Here is a 9,732-nt window from a genome sequence, read left to right as displayed (position 1 = left end):
AAGACACACACACCATGAAAGCCATCAAATGGACTGGGCACTGGTCAGCTCCATCACCGCATCCCTGTTTGTGCTACCATTGCAAACACCCACACAGAAAGGAGCTCTGGACCCAGATGTGCACCCAGATATCAGATAGAAACATAGAGAAGAGCCCTACACAAAGAGAACTATTCCCACCTCCCAAGAACCAGAAAATCATATGAAGCCACAGCTGTGCAGCTCTGATGCTCTAAATCAGTCTGGTGAACAGTCCAATGCCACTGCTCCACAACAAAAGGGCCATCAAAGCCAAGATAATGGATGGGGAAGAGGTGGGTCACAAAAGAGCTGAGGCTGCAAGAAAACAGGGGGAAAAGCCCTGAAAGGATGTCAGAAACGTCAACAAAGCCTCCAGATGACCATGAAGATGACCAGCCACGATGCAAAGATGGAACGACAGGTCACCCCATTGTGATCACTGACAGCGTGCATGAGTCCGACCACATAGAAAGCAACTGATGCCTACCATGCTGGAGTTGCACATGGTGGGACAAACTTTTGGACTGCAACTAACAAGAGTGACGAAAGTGACAGCTGCTACAAAATACAGAGGCTGCGGACTACAAAAAACACAGCCACAAGCTGCAGCTGTGCACCCTAGCACTGCCCCACTCGCTGACATACACACCCCACTGTACACAAGCCACATGCAGCACTCATACATAAGGGCCCACCACACTATGAACCATGTAAACACAACACCACAGAGAAAAGACAGCCCAGGGTCCTTTGCCCATTCTACTTAACTTTTCCAGGGCTCTGGGTCACCACTGAGCATCAAGACAACTTCTCAAAGGCACCTACCTCTCCTCTGATTTTCCTTTGGCGATCCCACCTACATTCATCATGGGCCAAATCAAAGCAGGAAAAAACAAACATTAATGATTAATAAAAGATAATAATAGAGACTCAAGACCCCTAAACCCTCCACACTAATGTACTAAGCCAGGAGAAAAAAAAAGACCAAAAAATAAATAAAAAATAATAATAAAAAAAAAAATCAAACCCAAACTGCTCACAATCCCATCTTATGCCCTTCAGCAGTTTTATTGTACAAGACAATCTCTCTTTTCCAAAAGCAGCAGTAGACCTACCTGGAAAAAGTAATAGCCTCAACCACTGCAATTTACCAAAAGCATTCCAAACCTTCAATCCCACAGGACAGCAAGAGCAAAATGTGCTCCCCAGCACCACAGCCTGGGTTTATGCACCCCTAATCCCACCTATTGTCCTACCCAGCAGCTCTTGCAAGGGGAGGGGTTGTCCAATTGCAGCTATAAATACCAACAGCTGAGAAGACCTGGGGCCTTTCCTACCTTTAGTAAAATCAGGGGGAGGGAAAAGATAAGTACCTTGATAATAAAACAGACCCTTGAGGTGACTGCTGAGACTTCATAAATTCTCTATTCATAATATGAAGTTCATAAAATTACGTTTATCCTATCTAACACTACAACATGCATTAAAACACTTTTCTGAGGAGAGAGAAAGAGTTATGAGGAGAAAAATAGAGAAGTAGCAGCAAGGGAGCCAAAAAATTAGTAGAAGAAAGTAATCCTACTCGAGAGAAGGGATACCCCAGGAGGCCACACGAAAGCCCATAGGGCCTCCCAGCCCAGTGCCCACAGAGGCCACACGAAAGCCCACGGGCCCCCGCTGACCCAGTGTGCATGGAGACCCCAGGAGGCCCCCCCCTCAGCCAGGGGGGCACAGAGGCCCTGGGAGGCAACACGAAAGCCCATTGACCCCCACCCCCGCCGGCCCCATGTGCACAGAGGCGCCAAGAGGCCGCACAAAACCCGTACGGCCCCCACGAACGGAGGCTGCGGGAGGCCAAACCAAAACAGGTAGGGCCGCCCCGGCCCCGGGGTGCACAGAGGGCCTGGGAAGCCACAAAAGCCCATAGGGCACCCCCATCCCCAAGGGGGGGCACGCAGAGGCCACGGGAGGCCATCCAAAAGCCCATAGGTCACCCCCCCCCCCCGACCCCCCTGCACATGGAGGCCCGAACAGGCTGCATGAAAGCCCGTAGGCCCTCCCAGCCCCGTGCGTACAGAGGTCCCGGGAGGACACATGAAAGCCTGTAGGACCCTCTGGCCAATTGTGCACGAAAGCCCCATTAGGCCACACCAAAGCCCTAGGGCCCGCCCAGCCCAGTGTGCATGGAGGCCCCAGGAGGCCACACAAAAGCCTGCAGGGCCCCTCTGGCACACTGCGCACGTAGGCGCCAAGAGGTTGCATGAAAGCCTGTAGGGCCCCCCCGGCTCTGTGCGCATGGAGGCCCCGGGAGGCCACACGAAAGCCCCTAGGGCCCCCTTGGCCCCAGGCTGCGGATTGGAGAGCAGAGGTGAGGTTGGTCTCCACTCTGAGACCTCTCCTGGTGGAGTAGCCTGTCCTCAACACCTCTCATTTTCTTCAGTCTTGCACCTGCACAACAAAGTCAGCTGCTACTCATGAGCCTGGCCTGCTGCTCCTCCTCCTCCAACACATCTGCCCAGGCCTCTGCCACCAGCTCCCTGAGCAGCTGCCTGTCAAGGACATCTGCCACGAAGGGATGCTGCACACAAGCAAGGGACATGCGCAGGGCCACTGCTGGGGACAGGTGGCACCCACTGCCACTGTTGTAGGGATGGAGGCTGCGGGATGTCACCCATGTCATTACCCACCTGCGGGAGCTGGCGGGCCGGCCACTGCGCCTCAGGGTTCTTCGCCAAGAATTTCCTCAGGTCCTTGAAACCTTCAGACCTGCGGGAGAGCCCACCCTGAACACGTGGCTTCTGGGTGCCCCCTCGGGGCTCTGAGCTCTGCTGGAATGAGGTCACACCACCTATGGTGATGCTGTCAGCTAGGACGATTATGGCAGGAGCCAATGTCCTCACCCTGATGCTTCCTCTGCTGAGGTTACCTTCTTCACGAAGGGCAGTGTGATGGAAAACCCATGGTGCTTGCTGGAAACATAGGCTTGGAGAAACAAGACTATCATTTATGCTCTAAAACCCCAAACTACCATCTCTGCCTTTGCTTTGAGCAGGAGCTGCCCCACTCTACTCCTTCTCCTCCCATCTGTAGTGCAGGGCAAGATGTCTCTACACAGGGACTCACCACCTGTTGGGGTGACACACAGCAGGTGGCTGGGACTTGGTGATGTTCAGCAGTGCCCTCAGCGGGTTGAGGTCATGGTGTGGGGGCTTCATCTCAGCCATCCTGATGAATGTGATGCCCGGGGACCAGCCTTGTAGCTGTAGGGGTTCTCCTTGGATGTCTCACACTGCACAACCTCAGGGACCATCCTGCGCCCAGGAGACACTGAAGGGGTGCAGCCTGACCCAGGCTGGGGTCTCACTCCGCACTCTCTGCTATGGGAGCACCAGTCTCCTTCAGAAACCAAACGCAAGTGCAGCTCAGGGAATGTTCCTCCCATGGAAGAGCCCTATGGGCAGGAGAGATAATATCTCACTGCCCCAGGTCCTCTAGCCCTTCCCCAGAAGGGCTCGTCCCAGCAGGCACTCACCCCACAGGTGGTCTCATTCCAGGGAGACCCATTGTAGAGAAGGTGCTGCCTGGAAAAGGGGAAGGAGGAAAGGGCTGGTTCCTCAGGGAGATGCTCCCACTGCAGCAGCTGATTTGGGCACCCAGAAGATGAGCAGCAGTGTAGGGCAGGAGCTCCACCTCAAGCAGGGGGACACTGCTGCTTTCCCAGTCCACGTGGCCACACATCCATATCCCACCTTTCCCCAGGATTCCCAGCCTGGACATACCAGTACTGGCTGCCAATAAAGGACGCTCAATGCTGGAAAGTGCTGGAGTTCTTGGCTGAGACACCAAAATTGGCTGTTTCATAGAAAGCAGAATTTAGGAAGCATCCTTGGAGCGCTGCTCCGGCAAGAGCCAGCTCCCAGGAAGTGGGGCTCCAATCCAGGAAAACTCCTGGCTTCGCTCAGCACTTGGCTGGAGCAAGGGGCAGCTCACCCAGCTTGATGTCCCTGTCCAGGGTAAGCAGAACATTCCCAGCCTTCACATCCCAGTGGATGATCCTGCAGCTGTGCAGGTACTGCAGCGCCAGCAGCAGCTTCTTGCAGGCAACCTGGATGTGCTCCTCACCCAGACCTCTCTCCAGCTCTGCCATGAGAGCCAGAGTGACACATGGCAGACAGCCCCATGGTGATACCAACCCAATGATGGCCACGCAAGTCAAGACCTGGGAGAGGGTTTTATTTTACCCAAGATTGTGGCATCCATGGCCCCTCCTGCACAAAACAGGATCTGCGGAGAGAGCTATGCTCAGAAGAGGTCCATGCTGACCAGCATGGAGCAGCATAGACAGCACTGTCACCAGGCCAAGGAGAAACCACATCCTACCACATCCCAAGAAGGAAGCCTGGAGACAAGGGCCGTAATCCATCCCGTGGCTCTTGCACTCACCCAGAGCTGCCTGTCCCAGTAGAGCAAGTCCAGCAGCTCAATGACGTTGGGGCGGTCGCAGCAGGCCAGAATGTCGATCTCCACTGAGTGGTCCTCCAGCTCCTCCTCGCTCGCTGTGTGGATCACCTTGGCCATCGCCAGGACGCCCATCACCTTGTGCTGGGCCTGGGAAAGGCAGGAGGCTCCATGTTGCAACAAGAGGCTCCACGTCATGATATTCCATCGTGCCATGACCCTGGCTTCTATGGGGAGCTTACAGTAGCCCCCTTCTTCCAGCAGACCAGGTTGGAAGTTGGGATTTCAGCTCCTCAATGCAGCTCAAGCCACCACAGCACAGCCTGCACAGGTGCCACAAGTGCGCCAGCAGTGCCAGGGCTCTGCACACTGGAAGGAGGCTGTGGCCAGGGTGCCACAGGCCCCCGGCACAGCGAGTTTCCTGCCACTGCAGCACCGTTTCAGTGACAACAGGAATCAAAAGGCTCGCAATGCAGGCGAGCGAGCGCTCCGGTTGTGCCCAATGCCAAGATGTTCTGCTGCCAAAGCAGAATCCTGCAAGGAATCACTGGAGGATGTGGGTTGGTGAACTCTAGCACTCTTACCTTGGAGACCTTGCTGAAGGCACCATCGCCCAGCTCGCCCAGCAGCAGCCAGATGTCCTCGGGGCCCACGTCACGCTGGACGCACTCGTGGCACCACGGCTGCTTCTGCTTTTCCGCTCAGGCATCAAGAAGGTGCCGAATGAAGGCCATGAAGCCCAGCTTGACTTTCAGCGGAGGGGAATGAGGAGCAACAGGCCGTGCCAGCAGCCGCCTCCGCGCTGGGGCGACCCACAGAGCTGTGGCTCTTCCTGCCTCGCACGCAGGAAGCGGAGGCCGCGCAGGATGTGCCGTGGAGGTGAGGCGTGACGGAGGCCGCAAGCGCAGGCTCGCAGAGGCTGCAGGCTCCCGGCGCACCCCAGAGAGCAGCCCAAATGCCCCCAAAAGGGGGTTATTCCAGTAAATACCCCCTGATTTGCCCCCTGAGCCAGCCTGCTCATGAGAGTACAAACAGGCGCTCGCCAGCATCCCTGAACACACTTGCCATCCTCACTGTTCATATACTCCTGCACAGGGGCATTTTTTCCAGGGATTTGTACCTTCCTATAGATGCAAATCCTTCCAGGCACCCTTTTCCCTAGCAGGCCCAGACAAAAAAAACTCCCTCATCATACAACAGGTCTAAAAACCTGAACTTAAATAGGGCAGCACACATGGGTGCAGGTAGACACACAGCTGATGATGCTTAGGGCAGTTAAAGTTCATTTGTGCCCTCAGCACTAGGGTGTTGGTTCTCATCCTGACCTTGCAACAAGGTCCAGACCCAGGTGCTGCTAAAAAACTCCCAGATGCAGCCCCTTCTGTCTTTCTTTTTTCTGTCTTTTCTTGATTTTTTCCTTAATCGCCACTGCCTCCTCCTTCTTGGGAAAGCTTGACTGTGTTGGGATGGAGTAGAGACCCTGCAGGATACTGGAATCCTTGAGGCTGGAGGGGCCTTGGAATGGCACTGAGCTCAGAGTGGGCTCAGATGCACCATGACACCAGTTGATCCTGCACCTTTGAGCAACTCTGGAAGATCCAGAATTCAGAGCAATTTGGGCAGCCCCATTCATTCCTCACCCATGGACTTGGCCACTTTTCCTTTGCAGGAAACCGGCCAGTTTCTCCGGGCAACTTTTTGGAGGAGCAGGATGAAATCCCCCCCCCGTATCCGAACAGGGCTCTGCCCCTGTTCTATGATGGCTGAGCACTGCCCACTTTCAGCACACGGGTGACAGAGGCCGCAGCTTCCCTAGCACAGAGCTGGGGTTTCTCGCGCTCTGCCAGGGCTTTCCCGCACCAAAAGGGTTAACGTGGTTGCAGAGCCCATCGGGGTGCCCCTAACACGCTGTTTCTCCCCTGGTTTTGCCACGGTGCTTTCGGCCCTGCTGTGTCCCCCATCCTGTCCCCCACGGCTGTCGCTCCCTCCACACCCCTGGGGCCCGGCTTGAGTCACGGGGGATTTTCAGGCTCTTGGGCAGTTGTGGAGCATGGAGGGGCCTGGGGGTGGTCTCTGAGCCCAGCCGGTGCCCCCAGGCACTGGGGCTGCGGTGGGAGGTGGCTGAGCCCGTCCCCATCGCGTCTTGATGCTGATGGTCTCGCCGTCCTGCCAGCGCTGCTGAAGCAAAACAAAGACATTAAATTAAAAGGGACCTGTTAAAAATGTTAAAATAAGGGATATTTTATCAAGTGAGAAAGGCAGGATCTGCCCACGCGAGGCGTCCATGCGAGGAAGCGAGGAACCGGGAGCAGAGTCGGGAGCGGGACCAAGACCGGAGCCACAGTGGGACCGGGGGCACTGGGAAGAGCGGGATGGGGGGGTGACCAGGAGAAAGGGGAGGGATCCCGGTGACCGAGGGAAATCCCTGCACACTCATTTAGTGAAGCAGAGCCCAAGAGCCCCCCCGCCCCAAAAAAAGCCCAGGCGTTCCGGTAACGAAAGAGTCAATGGCGCACCCGCACCCGCACTCGTACTCACACTCACACACGCCACTTCCCTGAGTGGGGGATGACTCATCCCCCAGCCCTTCAGCCCCGCTACGAGGAGCCTGCGGAGAGCAGCGCTCGCCCGCTGATGCCCGTGAGTATGCGGAGAGCCGGGAAGGGGATGGGGAGGATATCGGGATGCTGCCGGACCAGGATAAGCTCTGGGATAGCGCCGGGGATGGTTTCCGTAAGGGGACTTCACTGTTTCAGCTTGGCCGCAATCCCACCCCAAACACTTTCCTGCCTTCGGCGCCGGTGGGGAGCTGAGACCCGACGCAACTCAGTGCATGTGCGGAGCAGGGAGGAGCGGCGGGCGCCTGCCCAGAGCAGGACGGAGGGGAGGAAAAGGGTCTTTTTTTAGCTCTTCCCCGTCGCTATAGGACGGGGTCCCGAGTGGCCCTCGCTGCCCCCCCCCCCCACACCAATCATCATCCCCCCAGTTTTCCAGCACATCCCGGGCACGGGGCCCTGCGGAGCCCCCGCGGCGGCGCCAGCACCGGGCAGGGGGCACAGCGGGACCCCGGGGGGGACCTGGGAGGCGCTTGCTGATGTCAGGCGGTATTTTAATTCTCTTACACGGAGCGGGCTCGGGGTAGGGGATGACTTAAGTGGATTACTCATCCGCTGTAATGGCTTGGCAGCGCTCCCGGGCTATTCCTAGACGTGACGCTCGAAGCTTTGATTCTTCCTCTTCTGCTGCTTTTTTTGTTTTATTTTTTGTTTTTCTTTTTTTTTTTTACCCCCTCCTTTTTTGTTTTTATGTTTTAATTTATTGTTATTTAGTTCTTGCTCGCTGTCTAACTGCAAATCCCCCCTTACCCCACGCGGTGCCTGGGGACACGGCGCTGCCGGGAAGTGCAGAGGGTTGGAGCAAAGTGGGGGAAATACCGAAAATGTTGCCAAAAAAAGCCAAATTTTGCCCCCCTGCCCCGCCCAAGCCTTCCTAACCACTCTGACAAGCAGTCACATCCCTCTGCCCCAGCCTTGTGAGCCCAAGTGAGCGGCTCCACACTTGGCCCGTGCAATGCAAAAAAAAAAAAAGTAGTTATTTTCATGCCAGCTGGAGCAGTTTAGCCAAAATCACTGCTTTTCCCCCAAGAAAGTGCTGGGCCGCGTGTGAGGCCCCAGCCCGGTTTCCTGCTCTCTCGCAGTGTGAACTAGAAAGGGAGGAAATAACGTCAGTGGTTTCTCTTCAGCCCTCGCACTGACTGTAAACTCTGAATGTGAGCGGTAAAATCACAGCTCAGCAAAATGTCCCATCCCCGCGTCCCCTCCGCATTTATGGGTTTTTTTCTTTTTTTTTTTTGGGGGGGGGGGCAGTTTAAGCTTCTTGGTCTTTGGGGCCGAGCGCAGTCACTGGTTGTTTTGGTGTCCAAAACTGGGACTGGTTTGGGGAATAAGGGGGGATGAGACGGGTAGATGGGTTCCCTCCCCACTCAAGCAGCCAGTGCCCGGGTTTGGGCTGCTGGAACTGGCCGGTGTTGAGGCGCAGTGGGGAGCACCGCGCGCACACGCAGCTGCTCGCATGAACGCGCACGGTGCACGCGCACATACACCCCCCTGCACCGCAAGACACACGTGCACCCGAATCTTCGGAGGTCAGGACTACAACTCCCAGCATGCCCTGCGCCGAGGGCGGGGAGAGAGGGGGCGCGCCCGGCGGGGCGGGGCTTCCCCACGGCGTGTGTCCAATGGTGGAGGAGGGCGTGGCGGAGCTGCCCAATGGCCGCCTAGGGGGCGTGCCCGGGCGCGGGCGCGGCGGGCAGTCACGTGGCGCGGGCGCGGCGGCGGCGGGTGAGCGGCACCGGAGCGGGGTGGGGGGTAGAGGGGCGGCCCCGTTCACCCCTCCCGGCGATCCCCGAGCTCTGCCCCTCTTCCCCGACTAAAACAATACTTCTTTTCCCAGTTTGGGGGAAATTATCTGTATTTTTAACCTTAAAATTTGGCGCCGGGGTTGGGGAGGGGAGCGGGGAAGGGCACCCGGTCGCAGCATCACCCAGCGGGCACGGACATCAGCCGAAATCGGCTGATGTCGGTGCCCCCTGGGTGATGCCGTGGAAAATCCCTGTTGCTTCTGAGTGGTTTGGGATCAGCATCCTGGTTTATCCTGTTTTTCCTTCCCCCTGCCCCATTCCCGGAGCAGCCCCTGGCTTGAATCCAGCCATGGAAGAGGAGGGCGGCCAAGCTCGGCCAGAGGATAAGCAAAACAGCCAGGCAGACGAAGCCGCCGTGGAGCCAACGGTGAGTGCCAGGAGGACCCCCGCTCCCCGCAAAAAAAAAGCCCCCCAAAAGAAAAACGCTCTAAAAATAAGCAACCTTCCTCCCCAAAAAATGCTCAAAAGAGTAAGTTGGAGGTTCCCTAACCCTGTGCTGTGGAGGCTCTAGTGCCTCCTGGCAAAGCAGGATGCCAGGGAGGTATGTGTGAACCTTCGAGGGCCCAAATTTCCTGTCAGAAAGCAGAAGAGAAACCAAAAGTTTCACGTCAGGGCTGGGGGTAAAAGAGCTGGTGGCCCTCAGATAAATCCAACTCGGGTGGTTTTGCTGCAATTCTGGCTTTCTCGTGTGCTGGACTTCACTCTGGAGTGCCAGGATCCGCTCGGTCCAGAAAGCCAGAGGAGAAGCAAAAGTGGCGGCGCCGAGTGGCCGCTTTTGCCCAAAAATAGCAGTGAGTTTCAGAAGGCCGGAAAATGCCGAACAAACAAACGCG

The sequence above is a fragment of the Tinamus guttatus genome, unplaced genomic scaffold, assembly GCF_059628265.1.
Source record: "Tinamus guttatus ecotype Peru unplaced genomic scaffold, ASM5962826v1 Tinamus_guttatus_pri_ptg000460l, whole genome shotgun sequence".
Classification (NCBI taxonomy): Eukaryota; Metazoa; Chordata; class Aves; order Tinamiformes; family Tinamidae; genus Tinamus; species Tinamus guttatus.
Note: the sequence above shows the minus strand (reverse complement) of the source record.